At 38.0% G+C, this 24,296-nt stretch overlaps 1 protein-coding gene and 1 pseudogene across 7 annotated transcripts in view; one reads left to right on the forward strand and one right to left on the reverse strand.

Annotated features, from left to right (window-relative positions):
* The window catches only part of WDR33 (WD repeat domain 33), a 95,180-nt gene that overhangs the window by 70,231 nt on the left and 653 nt on the right, over positions 1-24,296 (reverse strand). The gene's annotated exons all lie outside the window — the stretch shown is intronic.
* On the forward strand, positions 1,854-16,288 carry LOC123810318 (annotated as a pseudogene).

Below are 24,296 nucleotides of genomic sequence, written 5' to 3' on the forward strand. Positions count from 1 at the left end.
GGATATAGTTAGTACATGTATAATCCTTCTAAAGCAACAGGGGTTCTATTCAATCTTCTTCAGTGACTAGAGAGTATTAATTTATAAATGACAAAAATATAAATTCAGTTGCTTATTCTATGTTGAATTAAGTTTTCAACCAAAAACATGGGATAGTTTTTACCTGAAAATTCTGTAAGACTGAAAGCCAACATGAATGTGAGAAATGGAGAATTCAATCCAATATAATATTTCTAGTGAACTAACATCAGCTTCATCATTACATTATCATAAATAAATAAGGCACAAGTCAAATATCTGAGTCTATTTGAAATACATTTTATTTATTTATTTGTAGCTTTACCTGAGGACAATTTCATTTGCTTTTTTTTTAGAGAGAAAGAGGAAAGGAGAGAGTAGTGAAGAGAAACATCATGTGAGAGATACATTAATTGATTGCTTCCATAGGCACCCAGATTGGGGATATGAGCCTGGATGGGATTGTATGTGTTTGGACCAGGGCCACACACACACATGTGCCCAGACAGGAGATAAAACCCACAACCTCTGCTTGTGCCTGACCGGAGGTGAACCACAACCTTTCAGTTACAGGGCAACATTCCAACCACTGAGCCACACCAGTCAGGGCTGAAATACTTTTAATCGAAATTAACTTAAATGTGAAATAAAAAACAACTCTTGAAAAAAGTTATCCTTTCACATGTGCTTAAGCAATACTTTCTACTCCCAAACTGGAACCTACTAATAATTTAAAAGCCCCTGGAAGTTGATGGTATCAGTACACGGAGAATAATCTACACATTGAGAACTTTTAATGCCAAAGGCTCTGATGGGTACAATCTCTGGAACAAGGTTATATACCTACCAAGCAGACATAATTGTACTTTTTAATCCATGAAAATTAAACAATTTAGTTAGTTCTCTAGAGCTAGAGGATAGAAAATACAGACAAAACAAGTTAACAAAACAACTGCATGCACAAACGTACATATATAAGGTTCCAGAAGACACCTAGCTTAGAAACGTCAATAAGTTAATGCAATAAGTAAGCCCTGGCTGGTGTGGCTCAGTGGACTAAGTGCGTGCCTGTGAACCAAAAGGTCACAGGGGTTTGATTCCCAGTCAGGGCAGATGCCTGGGTTGCAGGTCAGGTCCCCAGTAGGGGGTGCACAAGAGGCAACCACACACTGATGTTTCACTCCCTATCTCCTTCCCGTCTTAGAAAATAAATAAAATCTTTTTAAACAAAAGTTAATGCAATGAGGAGAAAAAGGCAGGGGAGAACTAGCCTGGATTATGAGACTAAGAAGGCAGTAACAAACCTTGATGAAATCTCAGGGGATTTTTTTATCCGTACCTGAGGATATGTTTATTGATTATTTGGGGGGTTGGGGGGAAAGAAACATTGATGGGTTGTTTCCATATGTGATCCAACCAGAGACTGAACTCACACCTAGATATGTGCTATGACCGGGAAGCAAATCTGCTACCCATTTGGTAGATAGGACAATGCTCCAACTGACTGAGACACCTGGCCAGGGCTGCAATCTTCACAGTTTTGTTTTCTGGTTTTTTGTTGTTGTTGTTTACAGCAAGAGTTAACAAGGATGTGGAGAAAAGGGAAACCTTGTGCATTCCTGGTGGGATTAAAAACTGGTGCAACCACTATGGAAAACAATTTAGAGGTTAAAACGTAAAAGTAGAACTACCGAAAAACCAGGGAAAGTTCCGGCCAAGATGGAGGCGTATGTAGAAACCCTTCACTTCCTCATACAACCTAAAGGAGGATAACAACCAATCTAAACACAATAAATCAGAAGTGCCAGAAAATCAAACTGCATGGAACACCAACGATGAAGGAATTAAAGAAACATGCAACCAGACCGGTAAGGAAGGAGCAGGGCAGCCGGGTGGACAGAAAAGACCCGCAGCAAGGTGATGGACCACGCAGGCAGGGGCTGGCTGAGAGAACCCAGGGCAAGGTGGGGGATCACTCCGGCAGGGATGGCTCAACAGGAAACTGAGACTCAGAGCTGACTGTGGACTACAGCAGGGGTTGCCACAGTGGGAGAACTTCCCAGTCTGCATGAGAGTTAGTTGGAAAGTAGGGCTAGAGCCAAGCAAGCAAACTACATTGTTCCCTCCCTGACCCTGCCCCCACAGACAGCGCCACAATGCAGCAAAAAGGGTTGCGCTGCTCCAGTAAATACCTAAGGCCCCACCCCCTTACAACTTAACAGATGTGTTGAGACAAAGTAATATGGACCAAATGAAAGAACAGAACAAAACTTCAGAAAGAGAGCTAAGCAATGAGGAGATAGCCAACATATCTGATGGAGAGTTCAAAACCCTGGTAAGCAAAATGCTCACAGAACTGATTTAGCTTGGTCGAAAAATGAAAGATACGCAAAGTGAAATAAAGCAAAATATTCAGGGAACCAACAGTGACAGGAAGGAAACCAGGACTCAAAGCAACGATTTGGAACAAAAGGAAAAAATAAACATCCAACAGGAACAGCATGAAGAAACAAAAATTCAAAAAAAATGAAGAAAGGCTTAGGAACTTCTTGGACAACTTTAAATGTTACAATATCTGAATTACAGGGGTGCCAGAAGGAGAAGAACAAAAGCAAGAAATTGAAAACTTACTTAACAAATATTGAAGAAAAACTTCCCTGATTTGGCGAAGGAAATAGACTTCCAGGAAGCCCAGGAAGCCCAGAGAGTCCCAAGGAAGTTGGACCCAAAGAGGAAGACACCAAGGCACATCATCAAGTTACCCAAGATTAAAGATAAAGAATCTTAAAAGCAGCAAGACAAAAGGAGACAGTTACTTACAAAGGAGTGCCCATAAGGCTATACCAGCTGATTTTTCAAAAAGAAACCTTACAGGCAAGAATGGACTGGAAAGAAGTATTTAAAGTCATGAAAGACAAGGACCTATATCCAAGATTGCTCTATCTAGCTAGGCTATCATTTAGAATGGAAGGTCAGATAAAGTGCTTCCCAGATAAGGTCAAGTTAAAGGAGTTTATCATCACCAAGCCACTATTATATGAAATGTTAAAGGGACTTATCTAAGAAAAAGAAGATCAAAACTAAGAACAGTAAAATGACAACAAAGCCACAACTATCAAAAACTGAACCTAAAAAAAAAAAAAAGAAAAACAATGAAAACAGAAACTAAGCAAACTAGAACAGGAACAAAATCAGAGAAATGAACATCATATGGAGGGTTTTCAGGGAAGGGTGGAGGGGAGGAATGGGGGGGAAAGTACAGGGAGTAAGAAGCATAACTGGTAGGTATAAAATAGATGGCTAGAGGTTAAGAATGGTATAGGAAACAGAATTCAAAGAACTTATATGTGCAACCCATGGGCATGAACTATAAAGAAGGGGAATGCTGGAGGGTTGGGAGGCAAAGGGGCAATAAAGGGGGAAAAAGTAGGAAAACTGTATTAGCATAATCAATAAAATATACTTTTTTAAGTATAACTACCATATAATCCTGCAATTCCACTTGTGTTAAAATGAAAACAGTAGCTCAAAAAGATATATGTTCATTGCAGCATTATTTTTTAAATTGTTTAAAAAGACTTTATTTATTTATTTATTTTTAGAGAGAAGGGAAGGGAAGGAGAAAGATAGGGAAAGAAACATCAGTGTGTGGTTGCCTCTGGAACTCCCCCTACTGGATACCTGGCCCACAACTCAGACATGGGCCCTGACTGGGAATCAAACCCACAACCCTCTGGTTTGCAGGCCAGCACACAATCCATTGACCCACACCAGCCAGGGCTCATTGCAGCATTATTTATAGTAGCCAAGATATGGAAACAGTCTATCAATGAATCAATGGCTAAAGAAAATATGGTACACACACACACACACACACACACACACACACACACAGACTATTAAAAAAGATTTTTTTCCATAAACAAGGAAATCTTGCATTATTTACAACCTGAACAAACCTTGAGCACATTATGCTAAGCGAAGTAAGTCAGAGAAAGACCAATGCTCTACAATATCATATATACGAAATCTAAAAAAAGCAAACAGACCTGGCTTGTGTGGCTCAGTGGACTAAGTGCTGGCCTGGTAACCTAAAGGTTTCCAGTTCAATCCCAGTCAGGGCACATGCCTTGGTTGTGGACCGGGTCCCCAGTTGGGGGCATGCGAAAGGCAACTGATCATGTATCTCTCCCACACTGATGTTTCTCTTCCTCTTTTTTTTCCTTCCTTCTTCTTTCTCTAAATGAATAAAACCTTAATAACATACACACACACAAGCTCACTGATACAGAGGCACAGAGCAGGGGGGTAGGGGGAGGTGTGGGGGACATGAGTAAAGGGACTTTAAAAGGTATAAACTTCTAGTTATAAGATAAATAAGTCATGGGGATGTAACGTACAACACAATGTCTATAGTTAGTTATACTCTACTGTGCACTTGAAGGTTCCTAAGGGAGAAGATCTTAAAAGTTCTCATCACAAGCATAAAACTTGTTAACTACGTAAGATGACTGACGTAAACTAGACTTATTCTAGTGATCATTTGACAATGTATACAAATACCAAATCATTATGTTGTACACTTGATATTATGTCAATTATACCTCAATTTTTAAAATTAGTGCAAAACAAGTTACAAATTTACTGAATTTATACAGTTCAATGTAAGCTTGGTAAGTACAATCTACCTTATCACATTATATAAATAGCACAGATATTAATATTAATCATTGCTAATTGTCTTATGTGATAACCTTATAGTTATTTAAGAAAATCTCTTTATTCCTAGAGATAATAAACACTAAAGTTTTTAGAAGTCTGCATCTTTCAGAGTTCAAAAAAATGAATGAATTAGTGAAAAGCATGCTGCACATCAGAAGTGTCAAACTCATTTTCACCAGGGGCCACATCAGCCTTGTGGTTGCCTTCAAAGGGCCAAATGTAATTTTAGGACTGTATAAATGTAACTACTCCTTAACTAGAGGCAAGGAGCTCAGTGCTGCCACTGGGTAGAAACAAGGTGGAGGGCCAGATTCGGCTCACAGGCCTTGTGTTTGCCACCTGTGCTGTACATAATTTACTTTCTAATGACTATTAGAGGGCAGTTCAAAATCCTGTTTTACCTCAGTGTTGCACTACTATGGACATTTACAATCACATATTATATATACTGTGAGCCAAATTTGTATTGCCTATTCATAATTTGCACGTTTTAAAGAACTTGCCCACTATGAAAACAATACACAGTTATGATAGAATACCTAGGGAAAGAATTTGAGAACACAAAGGGAAAAGGGAAGAAGAAAATATGCCACAATTAGTTAACTATTTGCAATTGTGGATTACATGTCAAGCTTTACTTTCATGCCCTAATAATTACAGCTTTAAAGTTTTCCATATTAAAAACTCTACAAATTTTTTTAAATAACTTCCTAGATGTTCCACTAAGTATAACATGATTTATTTAAACGTCCCATTGTTGGACGTAAGAATTGTTTTAAAATATACACTACTAAAATTCACATTGCATTCATCTTTGTGCACAATGCTTTTTCCTCAGAACCATTTATATCCATCACAACAAGAGGAATTACTGAAGTCAAATAAGCCTTGCTACTTCAGGTTTAAAAAAATAATTTTTACTTGGCTGTTTCTATTGTTTTAACCTTCTTGATTATTAGTAAGGTTGAATACTTTTTTCCCCACGTTGTTAACCAATTTTATTCCCACTCTTAGGTACACTCTCTTTCCACCTCTTATGTAGCTTGCTTTGGAAATAAATCTACATTTAGGTCTTTGTCGTTTGCCTTCCATAAGAGCAGATTCAGGGAAAAAACTTCCCTACATTTATAGTTGTTTGAACTTTGAATTTAAAAGCATATGTCTTATATTCCTGGAGTTAACAACAATAAAAAAAATACCTTAATAAGAAAAACAGTTTCCCTGTGCTCAAACAACAATGGATCCTCCTTATTCAAAGATTTCACATTTGCTAATTTGTCTACTCACTTAATTTGATCTGTAGCCCCAAATCAATATTTGCAGTCTTTGGTGGTAATTTGTAGACATGCATAGAGGAGCAAAAAATTTCAATCACCGAGAGCTCATTCCCAGCTAAGGCCTAATCAGGTGGTGCTCTGCCTTCTTGTTTCCTCTCTCATACTGTAAACAGTAAGCGTCCTTTTGCAGGCTATTGAATGTCATGTTTTTGACATGTTTGTGCTTTTTACTGATGAATTCACTGCTTAAAATGGTACCCAAATGTGCTAAAGTGCTATCTTCTGTTCCTAAGCACAAGAAGGATTTGGAGTGCCTTATGAAAACCGTATGGTTAGAAGGCATGGTTCAGGCATTAGTTCAGGCAGGAGCTGTTAACTACTGCTGTTAGCCACTGAGTTCAAAGTTAATCAATAATACACATTAAAAAAGGTCTCTTTAAACAGAAACACACAAAAAACAAGGTTATGTTTTGATTGGCTTAGGCAAATCTGATCACCAGAGGCTCCCAGGAATCTAACCCTGTGTTCACCCTAGGAGCAAGTTGAGTGAGTATTTGCTAGTTCAGTGTTTGCGGCAACTTTACAGAACATAACTACCATGAGTAATAAGGATCACCTAGGTTTGGCAGCACTAACTATTCACAAGAAAAACAATAAAACTGGATGATACACACAATGTAAGGTTATTCTCATTCTCTCATTTTAAATTTCCTTCAACAGCAGAACCCTTTCTTAAAGTCACATCTAAAAAGTAAATTCAAGATACACAGCAAAGTTGTACCACCACCCTAATGTTATCCATAACTCCTCAACAGAGTCCCTAAACATTGGAGGGATGGACACAATATCATCAGAGTGCATAGTACAATGAACTTGGGAAGCTAGGGCTCTCTATAAAGGCTCTTCCTTCCCTACCTTGGAAAAATTTTTGACATTCTGGGTCTTTGCTCCATCTTTAAAAGGACCAGTATTTTTTTTTAAAGGACCAGTATTAAGGACTATTATTATCGCCCAACAGTTACCATTTGTAAAGTACATAATGACTATGACTTATAATCTTCTATTTGACATTCAAGAAAACTACTGCTATTTTTAAACCACAACTGGAAGTTATTTTCAGAAAGTACCTTTCTTTATAAATTTATAAATTTCAGAAAAGCATTCTATGATTTAAGAGAGACCCATGAAGGCAACTAAAAAAATTGTCTCACCCTGGCTAGCGTGGCTCAGTGGACTGAGCACCAGCCTGCAAACCAAAGGGTTGTCAGTTTGAGTCCCAGTCAGTGCACATGCCTGGGTTGTGGGCCAAGTGCCCAGTAGGGAGCGCACGAGAGGCAACCGCACATTGATATTTCTCTCTTTCCCTTTCTCCCTCCCTTCCCCTCTGTTTAAAACTAAATAAATAAAATCTTTTTAAAACTTTTCTATTTAAAAATAAATGTCTTACAAACAAAACAGTTCAAAGGCATAGGCAATCAAAAAACAGCTAATATGTTGCTTTTGCCCATTATATCATGAAATTTTATATTACTATTAAAATTTGTTTGAAATATTTTAAACAAATTTACCTGATCTGAAGCTATGTAGAAAAATTAGATTGTAAAATAAAATTTACAATTATTTTAAAAGAAATGTATACTTTCAGGCAAAAGTCAAAAAATGGGAAGAAACACATAAACGTAACAGAGTATGGAATTATGGTAAAATCTTGCCATTTCCTTTATACCTTACACTTTTCCAAGTTGTCCACAATGGATATGAATTACTTTTATAAAGAGGTAGGAGTGGTGTTTTCCTTTTTTAAAAATGTTCTTCTCAAATCTCTAGCTTTGCCAAATGTGCCACAAAGCATTTCAATAAACAATGGGTACGTAAAAGATGGTGATCCACTAAGATTATAATGGAGCTGAAAAATTCCTATCACCTAGTGATGCTATAGTCATTGTAACACTGTAGTGCAATGCATTACTCACAAGTTTGTGGTGATGTTGGTATAAGTAAACCCAGTCCACTGCCAGTCATATAAATGTATAGCACAATTACATACAGCATATACTTGATAATAATGAACAATGTTATTGTATTTACTATACTATATTTATATTATTAGAGTGTATTCTTTCAACTTATTTTTTAAAGTCTGCTGTAAAACAGTATGCCATGTTACTCCAGAGGGAGCCTCACATATCTTGTGTTTCTTGATTACATATACAGTGTCTCTTGATTGCATCATTTTCTCTTGTGCTTGATTTAACCTCATATTGTTTTGTGTCGTAACATGCTGTACAGGTTTGTAGCCCAGGAGAAACAGACTGTACCATTATAGCCTAGTGTAGAGTAGCTATACCATCTAGGTTTATGTAAGTGTAGTCCATGATTCCACAGAACAGTGAAATTGTTTAACACATTTCTCAGGACATATCCCTATCATTAAGTAGCACATGACTGTACTTTCAAAACCTTTGTTGGTATATTTCTATACCAATGTTCTCAATTATTTTTGTAAATTTATGCTCATTTATTATACTCAATTTATTCAGCAGTCTTTGTACTCAAAAAGTACACTATGTATAATCCTAGAAAAGCATATATTACAATGGTAAAAACTACATGTCTTTCTGTCTAAACCATAAATTCCTTGTAAGCAAGAACTGAACATTGTAATCTCTATGTTCTCAATAATTTGCATATACCTGGCGCACATGAAAATTGTGATAGATACATCGTAAAATATGAGCTCTGTCCAGAAAGTATCCAGCCATGTAATATGAAAAATAGGCACTTATTGAAGAAGATACCAGATAAAAGAAACACAGGACAATGACCCCTCAGTCCCTTTCAAAATAGGCGCCATGGGACCTCACACAGTTCTCCCAATTGCCATCAGTTGCCCTGTTGTATTTTCCTGAATGTCATCTATGGTCTGAAATCTCTTCCCTTTCAAAGGGATTTTAGTTTTGGAAGAGCCACAAGTTGCAGGGCACCAAATCTGGTTTTAGGGGTGCTAAATCACCTGGGTAATTTAATGTTTTGTCAAAAACTCCACAAGATGTGATGCATGAGCAGGTGTGCTGTCATGATGAAGTTGCCAATCACCAGTTGCCCTTAACTGCAGCCTTCTGGATTATCCAAACAGTTTCCTTGGAGAAATATTCAAGCTTAACACTAAACTTGATGCAGATTCATTGCTCTACTCTCTTGGTCACTATGAAGGCAACAGCCACACAATCCACACAATCCCTCAACAGCATCTACCACCCCCCCTGACTAGTACAGTGAAGTTGTTGTCATTGTTCATGGATGAGCATTACAGTCCACTCTCCTTGGCTGCAGGGTTACATCGATGTCACACAGACCACTCTCATTATATTAACAGTGGTTGAAGATTTTGCAGATAGGCATCATATGCTATCAGAAAATCACCATTGGAAAACCCAGTAACACTTGCTGCAGACAGGCTCCACCAGTAGCTGCTAAAATTAGTGAGCAAAAAATTGAGAGGCAACATATATTTACTTACTTACAAAGTATCTCCTCAAAATACTTATTAATTACAAAGGAAAAATAGTAACCATACAGAAAAAAAGGTCCAGCAAACAAAATATTTGCTCACAGAACTGTAATTTTTGTTTTTGTATCACAGGGAATGAACTAAAAGAAGTTTCACCAAACTGAAAAGACATTTTTAGGATAGTGTACCTTAAAATACAGAATATGTTACACATACAAAAGAAACATTTTAAGGTAGGAGGACAATGCTTAAGATAAAGAAATACAGTCCATTCTCTAAAACAACTATAACAGAGACAATTAATATAACAGCTTTCTTAGCTGTCCAAGAGTCATGCTTTCTGTATTAGGACTCCTGGACAGAGAAAGCAAGTACTGGTTTCCACTAGTCCTAAATTAGGTTGGTAGATCACAAAGGTTTGATTTGTAATTAAGATAACTTCCTGTGAGCAAGTCTTTTTTTTTTTTTTTAAGATTTATTTACTTTTAGGGAGAGGGGAAGACAGGAAAACAGGGAAACATCAATGTGCAAAAGAAACATTGATCAGTTGCCTCTCCCACACTGCCAACTGGGGACCTGGCCACAACCCAGGCATGTGCCCTGACCAGGAATCTAAACAGTGAACTTTTGCTTTGTGGGCTGACACCCAACCCACTGAGCCACACCAGTCAGGGCTCTGTGAACAAGTCTTAAAAAAAAAGTGTATGTATTAAAAATAACAAAAATCAGGAAGACTGCTCTAGTTAAAAAGACTAAGGAGACAACCAGAGAGAACATTTGAACCTTAATTAGGTGCTGGTTTGAAAAATCCAGCTATCAAAGACCATTTGAATATGGACCAGCTATTACACAATAGTAAGGAACTACGGCTAATTTTCTTTAATGTGATACTGCATGTTAATGTTGCATGTTGAAACACTGTGTGTCATGTCTGCAATTACTCTGAAATGGCTAAAAACATATGTGTGTACAAGGCTTGTCCACAAAAACTCCAACCATTGTTTATATATCGAGAATGGTTTGTGCAACATCGATGTAACCCAGCAGCCAAGGAGAGTGGACTGGAATGCTCATATATAAACAATGACAACTTCACTGTACTAGTCAGTGGAAACAGCAGACACCATTGAGTATCCTGTGTGGCTGTCACATTCACAATGACTGAGTGAGTAGATCAATGAATCTGTGTCAAATTTTGCATTAAGCTTGAATATTTCTCCGTGGAAACTATTTGGATGATTCAGAAGGCGTTTGGGGACAATGCAATGAGTGCAGCACAAATAAAAGTGTAGCAAATGCTTCCAAGATGGTCAACACTCTGTTGAAAGTGATCCACTTCCTGGAAGGCCTGTAACAAGCAATACATCTGAGAATGTCAAACATGTATGGACTGCAATCAGCAAAGATCAGCGACCGACAATGAGAGAACTGGAAGCTGATCTGGGGATTCCAAAAACTACTGTCTGAGATTCGACACAGGATCTTGGCATGAAACGTGTTGTGGCAAAATTCATTCCATGGCTTCTGCTACCAGAGCAGAAGGAACATCATGCTGCAGTTGGAAGAACTGTGTAAGGTCCCAAAGTGCCTATTTTAAAGGGGACTGAGGCATCATGGTCCTATGTACAATGTTTCTTGCATCTCCTTCAATATGTCTCTTTTTCATATTATATGGCTGGATACTTTGAACCTTGATTAGGTCCTGGTTTGAAAAATCCAGCTATCAAAGACCACTAGAATACGGACCAGCTATTACACAACAGTAAGGAATTATGGCTTTGATACGATACTGCATGCTAATGTTGCATGTTGAAACATTGTGTCATGGACAGACCTTGTAAGTATGTAATATGTATGTATGTAGAGACATAATGTCATTAAAGTTATACTGGGGTAAGACAAGCCCAAAATTCAGTATGACTAGTGTCCTTATTTTAAAAAAAATAAAAATAAAATTTTGTACACATGTAATTAAGACTGGAGCTTTGATGGCACTCTCCTTCCCAGGAGCATACCCACATTTCTGGTCCCCCACTTTCACCCAGGCACATTATCCTTGCCTTTCCTAAGCTCCAAGGGCCCTTCTTCTGCTTCTGTAATTTGTTTCCTGAGCCTACACAGCACAGCTGGCTCACTTCTACTACCTTTGTAACTTTCCACATACACTTTCTCTTTTAATTTGCGAGAAAAAAAAAAGATTGGAGCTATGCTGACACAAGCCAAGAAATTACCAGAAACCAGAATAGAGGCCTGGGAACAGATCTTTCCCTAGCACCTTCTGAAGAAACACAGCCCTAATAACATCTTGATCTCAAACACCTAACCTCTATAACTGTAAGACAATATCTATTGTTTAGGCCACTCAATTTGTGGTATTTTGTTATGGCAGCCAAGGCAAACCAATAGAGAGAATAACAGTAAAATTAGAAAAGTTGAATTTAAGAGACAAGTATATGGTATTAACCTCTTTCAACTTTTTTGTATGCCCAAAATATTTAATACCTTAGGGTAATACCTTAGAATTATGTGACTAATCTGTTTTCCAGCAACCATTCACTTAGTAGACAGTGATGACAATTATCTGATTAAAAGGAATTTTTTTTATCTCGATCCACAAAATAACTTGGTAGGATTTTCACTGGGATCATGTTAAATCTACAGATTAAATTGGGGAAAACTCACATCTTGACAATACTGAACCTTTCTATGTACATGAAATATTTTTCCATTTATTTAGATCTTTAATTTCTTTCTGTAAAGTTCTGTAGCCTACCTACTGCAGATTTTGCACATTTTGGGGGAGATTTATACTTAAGTACATTTTTGGGTGGAAATGTAGAATATAGCACTGTTTTTAATTCCAAACTCTAACTGTTCATTCTGGCTATATGAGAAAGCAATTGACTTTTGTGTATTTATCTTATACCCTGAAACCTTGCTATAATCCCTTACTAGAGGTTTTTTGATTCTTAAGATTTTCCACATAGACAATCATGTCTTCTGTGAATAAAGACAACTTTAGTTCTTCTTTCCTAATGTGTATACCTTTTACTTCCTTTCCTTATCTTATTGCATTACCTAGGACTTCCAGGACAATGCTGAGGAGTGGTGAGTATGAACATCTCAGCCTTGTTCCTAATCTCAGCATCTAGTTCCTCACTATTAAGTATGGCATTAGCTGTGAATTGTATTTTTTTAAAGATTTTACGTATTTATTTTTAGAGAGAGGAGAAGGGAGGGAGAAAAAGAGGAAGAGAAACACTGATTGGTTGCCTCTTGCACACCCCCAACTGGGGACCTGGTGGACAACCCAGGCACCTGTCCTGACTGTGCATCGAACTGAGGTCCCTCCTGGTTTGCAGGCTGATGCTCAATCCACTGACTCACACCAGCCAAGGCTGTGAGGGTTTTGTCGATATTCTATATGAACTTAGGGAGTTCCCTTCTACGCCTAGTTTGCTAAGCATTTTTATCATGATAGGTAGTGAATTCTGTCAAATGTTCTTTTATATTCATTGATTTAATCATACGATTTTTCTTCTTCAACCTGTTGAGTGTGATAGGTTACATCAATTCATTATTGAATGCTAAACCAGACTGTTATAACTGGAATAAATTCCACTTGGTCATAGTGTATGTAATTCTTTTTATTCATTGTTGCATTAGATTTGCTAGTATTTTGTTGAAGATTTCTGTGTTTATGTTCCAGAGATACTGGTCTATAGTTTTCCTTTTATAACATCTTTTTTTGGTTTAGTATTAGGCTTCAAATATGTATTAGGAAGTATTCTTTCTACTTCTATTTTCTGGAAGAGATTGTAAAGAACTGGTTTAATTTCTTTCTAAACTGTTTGGTAGAATTCACCAATGACCCATGTAGGCCTGGTGCTTTCTGTTTTGGAAGATTAAGATTATTAATCATTAATTTAATTGTATTATCAATTTCATAAGCTTCCCCACCATATGCTTAGAATCTTCAGACATACAAATATTTGTAACACAACAGGACAAAGGGCTATAAAAGCATGTACAAAATGCTATGGGATTCTGGATATGAACCCAAAGAATTGAAAGCAGATGCAGTAAGAAGTGTTTTTAAATCCATACTACATAACATTATTCACACAATAGCTAAAAGATGAAAAACAACCCAAATGTCCATAGACAGATGAATGGATAATGAAAGTATAGTGTATTCAATATCATTCAGCTTTAAAAAGGAAATTTCAATACATGCTACATGGATGAAACTTGTAGAACTTATATTAAGCCACAAGAAGAGGGTTTTTCTAAAGTGGTTCATAAGCAGGGTAGGGTGAAGAGGAAACAGAAATTCCTGTTAAGCCAACTCAGACATGCTGAAGAGTTTAAATCTACCAAATACAGCAAGAAGCCTTAACTGACATCTAGATACATAAATGGGTAAAAGGAATTCAACAACATCCTCCACCTTGCAGTCATATGTAGAATTCTAATATGGATATTTACATTTTGGGGAGCAAGAAAGCAGGGTCATGGGGTCCAAAAAGTAAAAAAACACTGTTGTAGGCAATGATGAATCAATCATCCCAGAAATGCAGATTATAAAATTTGTAATTTAGGAAGATAAATTGTCCTATGCCCAAACATTAGTTTGCTGTATACAGCCCAAACTATCTCCAAATTTATAATGGTACCTACTAAATAGATGAAAGGGGATGAGAGAATAGCCACAGAAAGGAGCCAGATCACCACATATCTTTTGTGCCTTCATTTTTTTTACATATACATATATATGAATAAGTGATAAAAATAACACAATTTATGAAAGTAATGCTACTGATAAACACCCAACAAAGGTAGCCATGTGAAGAGAAAGGCAGATTGGAGCAATATACCTACAAACAAGCCAAGGAAAGCCAAGGACTGCTTGCAGTCACCAGAAGCTAGGAGAGAGAAGCATGAAATGGCTTCTCCCTCAGAGCCTCTAGAAGGAATCAACTCTAACCACACCTGGATTTCAGATTCCTGGCCTTCAGAACTATGAGAATAAATAAATTTCTGTTGTCTTAAACACCCTCCCCCAGAAAGGTAATGCTATTAACTGTAGTATTATGGACACGGTCAGACAGAACTGAAGATGTCTATTCTGGGCACAAATTTGATATTTTAAAAAATAGCTGGAATCAAACATTGTGGGTAGAAATTGTGGGTTAAAAAAACAACTCCTTAACAGTATCATCTACAACTTGAGTATCTGAAACACCTGAGAAAGGCAATGGGTTACACACTTAGGTGTGTGTGCAAAATCTACCAAGAAATATTAAGCTAAATCCCATGATTTAAAGACAGATTTAAAGGCCAAAAATCATTAGGTTACTAAAATAAAAATACACAAAAGTCCTAGTTGACAATTCACAAAATAATGTGACCACAACTCCCGATGGAAAATTTTCCTGATTTAGACTTTACTAAATAGCTCTTTAACTGTCATAATTTTAGCTTTCTCCCAAAGACAATGAACAAAAAATCCCTTTCACATTGTACTATGAAATGTTCTGGTTTTCCTTTTTTGGGTTTGTTTTTTTTTTTAAGAGTACTAAACTTGTATGCAGGTGACCTGGATTCTGCCATAACTGTGTAACTAAGAACAAATTTAATCTCCTCAATCCTGTGTATCTTGTAATTAAAGGGTCAATATTTAACATTCTCTGTAAGTAAAATACTCTGTAATTTCAATATTACATATAGACAAAAATTTTAAAGTTTCTGTCTTTCTTTAGGATTTATGTTATATATTTTTTATTTTTTCCAATAATTTTATATTTCAGCCCCTCTAGAAGGGTTTGGTTACATCACCACAGTGGTCAGAGCTGGTCAAGTTGTGCTGTGGTTTGGTGTGGACTGAATCCAGGTTCCTAAGTCCAGGGTCTGCACCCAGTGCCACCCACCAGCATGCCAGCCAAGGACTCTGGCCCTGCTGCCATCCAGGAGGGCTGGTTCCAGGAGGGTAACTTCCATGAAAAGTGAAGCCTGGATACCAGGAGTACCAGGTACTGGTACCAGTACCAGAGTGGTACCAGGATATCTTTGTCTTCTGCAGTAAGAGTCACGGCAACATGTTGGTGTTGGAGCAAGTCATCAGTGCATGGAAAGGGACGAGTTCTCCTACCAGGAAATGATAGCCACTCTGCAGCCACCCAACCCACGCAAGGTGCTGATCATCAGGGAGTGGGGACACAGTGTCCTGGGAAGGTTGACGGTGGTGAAGCATTCCTCTGTGGTGTCTATGGTCCAGTGCAAGACTGAGGAGGATGTCATTCAAGTCTCTAAGAAGTTCTACTGGCCATGGTCATTGGCTACTCCAGGTCAAAGCTGACGCTCCACGGTTTGAGCTCATGAAACAGAACAAGGACGGCTTTGACATTATTATCACTGACTCCTCTGACCACAGGGGCCCTGCTGAGAACCTCTACAAGTAGTCTATTACCAGCTTATGAAGACGACCCTCAAGGACAGAACACTCTGTTGCCAAAGCGAGTGCCAGTAGTTGCATCTAAACTTCATCAAAGACATGCTGCACTTCCACAGGTTGCTCTTCTCAGGCTCTTCTGAGCTATGCCTACTATACCATTCCCACCTCACCCCAGGAGCTGGAATGGCTTCATGCTATGCAGCAAAAACCCAAGCATTCTAGCACCCGGTGCAGCAGCTGAAACAGAAGCAGGTCAAACAGATGCAGCTAAAACATTACAACTCTGATGAGCACCCAGCAGCCTGAGTTTGCCTACAAGGCCCTACCTGAATAATGTGACCTGAACCCAGGTGCCAATGCCCATACCACCCAGGACCTTGGCCAAGGAAGCCATGTACAAGACCCCTACCAGCACACCCACCAACCAGGTGTTACAGGCTCTAGAATGCTCCTCAGCCTGCCCTGCTGAACAGACTGCCTGTCTCTCTCTGTGGTGTCCAGCCTCCAAACCTATACCAACTGTGTACAGCACCATCTCCACCCTCTGTTACCCTTTACCCATCAAACATACATATTTATAACAAAAAAATTTAATAATTTTATATTTCAATTAGTTGACATACATTAGTTTGAGGTGTACAAGATTAGACAATTATATACCTTACAAAGTGACTTGAACATACTTTTCTCCAAAGATGACAAATGGCCAAGAAGAGTATAAGATGTTCAAAATCCTTAAACATCAGAGAAATGCAAATTGAAACCACAATGAGTTGTATTTACCACCTCACATCCACTACAATGGCTACTATCCAAAACAACAAAAAAACAAATGATGATGATGATGTACAGAAATAATTAAAATACTCAATGTCAAAGACAAAGAGAATCTTAAAAGCAGCAAGGGAAAAGAAGTGCTTTACCTGCAAGGGAACTCCTGTAAAACTGTCAGCTAATTTCTCAATGAAATTTTGCAGGCCAGAAGGGACTGACACAAAATAATCAAAGTTTTGAAATGAAAGGACCTACAAGCACTATTACTCTACCCAACGAGGCAATCATTTAGAATCAAAGGACAGGTAAAGAGCTTCCCATACAAGAAAAAGCTAAAGGAGTTCATTACCACCAAACCAGTGTTACAAGAAATGGTAAAAGGATCTTCTTTAAGAAGGGAAAAAAAGATCAAAAATAGGAATAATGAAATGGCAATAAATGTCTATCTATCAACAGTTACTTTAAGTGCAAATGGATTAAATGGACTACAATTAAAAGACATTGGCTGAAAAAACAAGACCCTTACATATGCTATCTACAGAGATTCTCTTAGGATGGAAAGACACACACAAAAAGTGAAGGGATGGGAGTTCTGGCCAAGATAGAGGCATAGGTAGATACACTTTGTTTCCTCACACAACCAAAAGGAGGACAATAACCAATGTGAAATCATAAACAACCAAAAGCACCAGAAAATCAAACTGCATGGAACTCCAACAACCAAGGAATTTAAAAAAAAAAAAAAATCAGCCAGAACCACCAGACCTGTAAGGTGACAGACTGGCGGACTGACTCAGAAAAATTGCCACAACATGCAGAAATTGGGGGCTGGGCTGACTTAATGGGACTCATAGGTGGCTGTGGGCTACAGCTGGGGTTGCCATGGTAGGAGAAGCTCCCAGTCTTACAGGAAGAGTCCCAGAGTCCATTGAAAAGTGCACTAGACACTGTAATTGAACACTAAAATATTTTTTTTTAAAAAAGAGAAAAGTACACTAGAGATGAGCAGGTGAGCTGCACTGTTCTCTCTCTGCCCCCTCCCCCACAGGCAGCACCGCAATGCAGCAGAGAGGGTTGCCCTGCCTGGGTGAATACCTATGGTCCCGCCACCTTACAATCTATCAGCTGCACCAAGACAAAGAAATACACCTTACAACCTATCAGCTGCACCAAGTGAAAGAACAGAGTAGAGCCTCAAAAAGAGCTAAGCAAGGAGAAGACAGCCAACCTATCTGGTGGAAAATTTAAAACCCTGGTAATCAAAATGCTCACAGATCTGATTGAGCTTGGTCGAAAAATGAAAAAACAAATGAAGGATACCCAAAGTGAAATAAAGCAGAATGTTCAGGGAACCAACAGTGACAGGAAGGAAACCAGGACTCAAAGCAATGATTTGGAACAAAAGGAAAAAATAAACATCTAACAGGAACAGCATGAAAAAACAAGAATTTGAAAAAAGTGAAGAGACTCTTACAAACCTCTGGGACAACCTGAAACATTCCAATATCCGAATTATAGGGCTGCTAGAAAAACAACTGCAAGAAATTGAAAACTTATTTGAACACATAATGAAGGAAAACTTCCCCAATCTGGCAAAGAAAATAGACTTCCAGAAAGTCCAGGAAGCCCAGAGTCCCAAGGAAGTTGGATCCAAAGAGGAACACAACAAAGCACATCATCACTAAGTTACTCAAGATTAAAGAGAAGGAAAGAGTCTTAAAAGCTGAAAGAGGAAAGAAAAGAGTTATCTACAGAGGAGTCCCCATTAGACTATCAGCTGATTTCTCCAAAGAAATCTTACAGGCAAGAAGGGGCTGGAAAGAAGTATTTGAAGTCAGAAAAGGCAAGGACCTACATCCAAGATTACTCTTATCCAGCAAAGCTTTCGTTTGGAACAGAATGGCAGATAAAGTGCTTCTCAGATAAGGTCAAGTTAAAGGAGTTCATCATCACCAAGCCATTATTATATGAAATGTTAAAGGGACTTATCTGAGAAAAAGATCAAAACTATGAAAAGTAAAATGACAACAAACACAACTATCAACAACTGAACCTAAAAGAAAAACAATGGAAACAAAAACTAAGCAAACAACCAGAATGGGAACAGAATCAGAGAAATGGACATCACACAGAGGGATTTCAGTCAGGAGGAGGAAGGGAGGAATGGGGGGGAAAAGGTACAAGGAAGAAGAAGCATGGTTAGTAGGCATAAGGTAGACAGGGAGAGATAAAAAATTGTATGGGAAACAGAGGACTCAAAGAACTTATATGTACAATCCATGGACATGGACTAAGCAGGGAGGGGAATGCTGAAGGGTTGTGGGGGGCAGGGCAGAGGAGGGATAAAGGGGGTGAAATTGGGAAAACGGTAATAGCATGATCAATAAAAATATTTTTTTTAAGATTTTATTTATTTATTTTTAGAGGGAAGGGAGGGAGATAGAGATAGAGAGAGAAACATCAATGTGTGGTTGCTGGGGGTCATGGCCTGCAACCCAGGAATGTACCCTGGCTGGGAATCGAACCTGGGACACTTTGGTTCCCAGCCCGTGCTCAATCCACTGAGCTACGCCAGCCAGGAGATAAAAATATTTTTTAAAAAATGAAAGATAAAAAAATGAAGGGATGGAAAAAGATATTTAGTGGAAATAGAAACAAAAAAAGCTGAGGTAGCAATACTTAGATCAAACAAAACAGACTTTAAATAAAGGCTGTAACAAGAGACAAAGGACCCAGCCATTCCACTTCAGGTTATTTTTCTGAAAAAATCCGAAACAATAAATTGAAAAGACAATGTTCACTGAGACATAATTTACAACAGCCAAGATATAGAAGCAACCTAAGTGTCCATCAATACATGAATGGATAATTAGGTAGTACACATATACAATGAAATAGGACTCAGCCATAAAAAAGAATGAAATTGTGTCTTCTGCAACAATATAGATGGACCTAAAGGATAATGTATTGAGTGAAATAAGAGAAAGACAAATGCCATATGATTTCACTTATGTGTGAAATCTGAAAAACAAAATAAACAAGCAGACCTGAAAAAAACAAAGCCGTACATAAAGTGACTATTTTGATGGTCACCAGAAGGGAGGGAGATTATCGGCTGGATAAAAAAAGTGAAGGGATTAAGTACAAAGTCTGTCTGGAAAAAGTCCAGCCATTGTTAATATAACAAGAATGGTTTGTGTGACATCGATGTAACCCAGCAACCAAGGAGAGTGGACTGGAATGGTCATGCCTGAACAATGACAACGTGGCTGTCACATTCACAATGACTGAGTGAGTAGATCAATGAATCTGTATCAAATTTTGCAATAAGCTTGAATATATCTCCATGGAAACTATTTGGATGATTCAGAAGGCTTTTGGGGACGATGCAATGAGTGCAGCCCAAATAAAAGATGGCACAAATGCTTCCAAGATGGTCGAGACTCTGTTGAAAGTGATCTACCTTCTGGAAGGCCTGCAACAAGCAGTATACCTGAGAATGTTGAACATGTATGGAATACAATCAACAAAGATTAGCAACTGACAATGCAAGAACTAGAAGCTGATCTGGATATTCCAAAAACTACTAAGATTTTGACACAGGACCTTGGCAGAAAATGTTTTGTGGCAAAATTCATCCCATGGCTTCCACTACAAGAGCAGAATGAACATCTTGTAGAATGAACATCATGCTGCAGCTGCTAATGATTTGATTTAAACTGCTACCAATGAACCACATTTCCTCAAGAAGGTCGTAACTTGAGAGGAATCACAGATCTACTGCTATGATACAGAAATAAAGGCCCAGTTGTCCCAATGGAAGTTGCCGGTTCTCCAGGCCCAAAAAAGCCAAGGCAAACAGATCAAGATCTGTTAACTGCGTTTTTTGATTGTGAAGGTATTGTCCATTATGAATACGTCCATCCAGGCCAAACAATTAATAAGGAGTACTACCCCAATGTTCTTTGTCAGTTAAGAGATGCAATAGGATGAAAAGGGCTGCAGCCATTGGCAACTGGTGATTGGCAGCTTCACTCATGCATCAGCCTTGTGCAGAATTTTTTGATGAAACATCAAATCAGCCAGGTGACTCAGTCCCCCACAGCCCAGATTTGGCACCTGTGACTTCTGGCTTTTCTCAAAATTAAAATCACCTTTGAAAGGGAAGAGATTTCAGACCATCGGTAAGATTCAGGAAAATATGACCAGGCAGCTGATGGCTGTTGGGAAAACTGTGTGAAGTCCTGAGGTGCCTATTCTGAAGGGGACTGAGGCATCATTGTCCTATGTACAATGTTTCTTGTATCTTCTTCAACAAATGTCTCTTTTATTCCACACTACATGGCTGGATACCTTCTAGACAGACCTTGTATTGGTAGTTAGGGAACTGTCATGGGGACATAAAGCACAATACAGGAATATAGTTAATAATATTTTTTTAAAGATTTTATTTATTTATTTATTTTAGACAGAGGGAAGGGAGGGAGAAAGAGAGAGAGAGAAACATCAATGTGCGGTTGCTGGGGGTCATGGCCTGCAACCCAGTCATGTGCCCTGACTGGGAATCGAACCTGCAATACTTTGGTTCACAGCCCGCGCTCAATCCGCTGAGCTATGCCATCCAGGGCGATTTTTTTTTTTTAAAGTAATAATGTTGTTATAATTATGTATAGTGTCAGGTACTAGCTTCATAAGCTACATTTAATGGCTCATCGCTGGGTTGTACACCTGAAACTAATATAATTTTCTACATTAACTGTAATTGAAAAATAAAAATAAAAAATTAGTGTATACGGAAATGCAAAAAACCCATTATGTTGTACACCTAAAACTAATGTCATATGTCAACTATACCTCAATTTAAAACACTGAAATGACATCAGCAATTAAATTCTCATCACTAAATGAAAATATCAAAATTTACTCATGCTTACTATGTATTAGATACTTCCTCTCACTTTTGAGATATAATTAACATTTTTATATAAAAAGATACTTGAAGTTCAGAAGTTCAATTAACTGACCCAGTATAAATAAAGCTAGGTAGTAGTGAGCCTGGCATTCAAACCCAGTTGCGCCTGCTGCTGAAATCCATGCCCTTTCCAACATTACCCAGACCTGGGAATTCATAGGCCCTCAAATTATGAATATAAGGTACAACATGAACATTATGAAGTTATTCACTCTAGCAGAAAATATTAAAATGTTTATGGTCCAGAAAAGATGAGAGTAATCTGGGTAAGATTTTCCAAAATACTTAAAGGCTTGTGTTTAGGACCAATGTAAATGTTTGCAACAAGAAAAGAAATGGTACAAAAGAGAAAGTGTTCAGCAAAGTTTTGAACCTGTACCTCTGTCAAAGACAAAAGACAAAATACTTTTAAGTATTAAAACTATGATCAACCCTGAATGGTGTGGCTCAGTGGACTGAGTGGCCCACCTGCGAGTCAAAGGGTCTCTGGTTCAATTCCCAGTCAGGGCACATGTCTGGGGTGTGGGCCAGGTCCCCAGATGCTGACATATAAGAGGCAACTAATTGATGTATCTCGCATATTGCTGTTTTTCTCCCTCTCTTGCTCCCTCCCTTCCCCTCTCTCTAAAAGCAAATAGGTAAAAATCTTTAAAAAAAAAAAAAACTGATCAGTCAACTTACTTGGTCAAACACATTACAACAACAGAGAAACTCACCACTGCAAAGGAAAAAAAATTAACATCTTTCATAAGCACAAGTTTCAACACAAAATCCTGCAATAATGTTTGGCAGAAAACTAGGACACTTTGGAATCTTAAACAACAAATCTGTAATGCTTAAACAACTGGCACGTTTCTGACATTTAATTAAATACTTTGATAATGAAGATGTCTAATCTGCAGGTTCCAACTAATTAGTACTACTTTAAAAACACTAAGTCTTAATCTTTTCCTAAGCAACCTCAAAAGAATTATGTGAATATCTTGATAAGGGAATAGCTTTCACTAATACCTTTGTCAATGTATTTGTTGAAGTTATAAAGCTTTACTGTAACCTTACTTTCTAATTCTGAAATATGATACAGTTCAAACTTCAGCAACTAGGTAACATGTTTTTCCCAAAGTAATGTGAAAAAGTATATGTACTTAATATTAATACTTGGTAAAGAGAGTTCAAAAAAGCACCTGAAGTGGTTATTAAAATAATTAGCCCTGTATGGTGTGGGTCAATGGATTGAGTGCCCACCTGAGAACCAAAGGGTCTCCAGTTAGATTCCCAGTCAGGGCACATGCCTGGGATGAGGACCATGTTCCCAGTAGTGGGCAATCAGGAGGGAACCACACATTGATGTTTCTCTCCCTCTTTCTCCTTCCTTTCCCCTCTCTCTGAAAATAAATAAAATCTTTTAAAAAAATGTTTAAGTGTAAATAAAGCCTTACAGCATGTTAAAATTGCAATGGCAAAATCTGTCCTTTTCATAATTTTTGCCAAAGAATACAAGGTAAGCCATCAACATCATAAATAAGGATTTAGCCCTGGCTGGTGTAGCTCAGTGGATTGAGCACGGGCCTGTGAACCAAAGGGTCACTGGTTTGATTCCCAGTCAGGGCACATGCCTGGGTTGCAGATCAGGTCCCCAGTTGGGAGCATGCGAGAGGCAACCACACACTGATGTCTCCCTCTCTTTCTCCTTCCCTTCCTCTCCTAAAAATAAAAAAATTAAATCTTTAAATAAATAAATAAATACGGATTTATTTTTTCCTAAAGCACTGTGATGTAAAGCCCACTTTCCACCAAAATCCTTCCCACATAAAAATGCGAATTAATAAATTTGCCACAAAAATAAAATTTTCCAAGAAAACAGGCTAAATACAGAACTTCAAGCCTCAGCACAAATGCAAATTCATACAGTATTTTTACCTTCTAGGCAAGGAAACAAATTAAAAAGTGAGCAAGTATGATAGAAGATCAGTGTTAAGTGCAATTAAGACTGGGGCGTGGGAGAGGGGGGAGACGAATGCTACTAGGGAAACAATTAACATGTTTCACCTAAAAGCTTTGAATTAAACAGATCTACCACTGGCACGTTAACAGGCAAAAAATAAAGTGTGCATTAATCAACTCAGTGCTCCCAAGAGGTATGCCTTTTAACATAGGCTTTTGTTTACACTCTAATGTCTTCCAGAGTTCCTAACAGTTTTTTTTTCTGTGCAGAAATTACTTCCAAACATTTAATAGGCTTTCTACAGATCATCCGTACCTTTCTGATTTGATTTACACATATCCAATTACGAATTCCCTATCGACCTGCATACTTCTTTCTCCGGATGGGCCTCCATCCACTGGTTACAACCACGTATCAACATTTTTCTTTTCTTTTTTTAAATAATGCTTTCTAAGAGCATAAATAACTAGTTGCCAGAGGCAACCAAAAATAGGAACTGTGGAGGGAGTTATTAATGGGACTCTTGCAGGGAACATGATTTAAGGCAAACAAAATAATAATATAAGTACTACAAAAGAGCAGGGTTTTTGCTTGTCAAGCTGTGTACTTATTCCTGTTACTAA

This window comes from Phyllostomus hastatus, unplaced genomic scaffold (genome assembly GCF_019186645.2).
Source record: "Phyllostomus hastatus isolate PE091 unplaced genomic scaffold, TTU_PhHast_1.1 phas_scaffold_60, whole genome shotgun sequence".
Classification (NCBI taxonomy): Eukaryota; Metazoa; Chordata; class Mammalia; order Chiroptera; family Phyllostomidae; genus Phyllostomus; species Phyllostomus hastatus.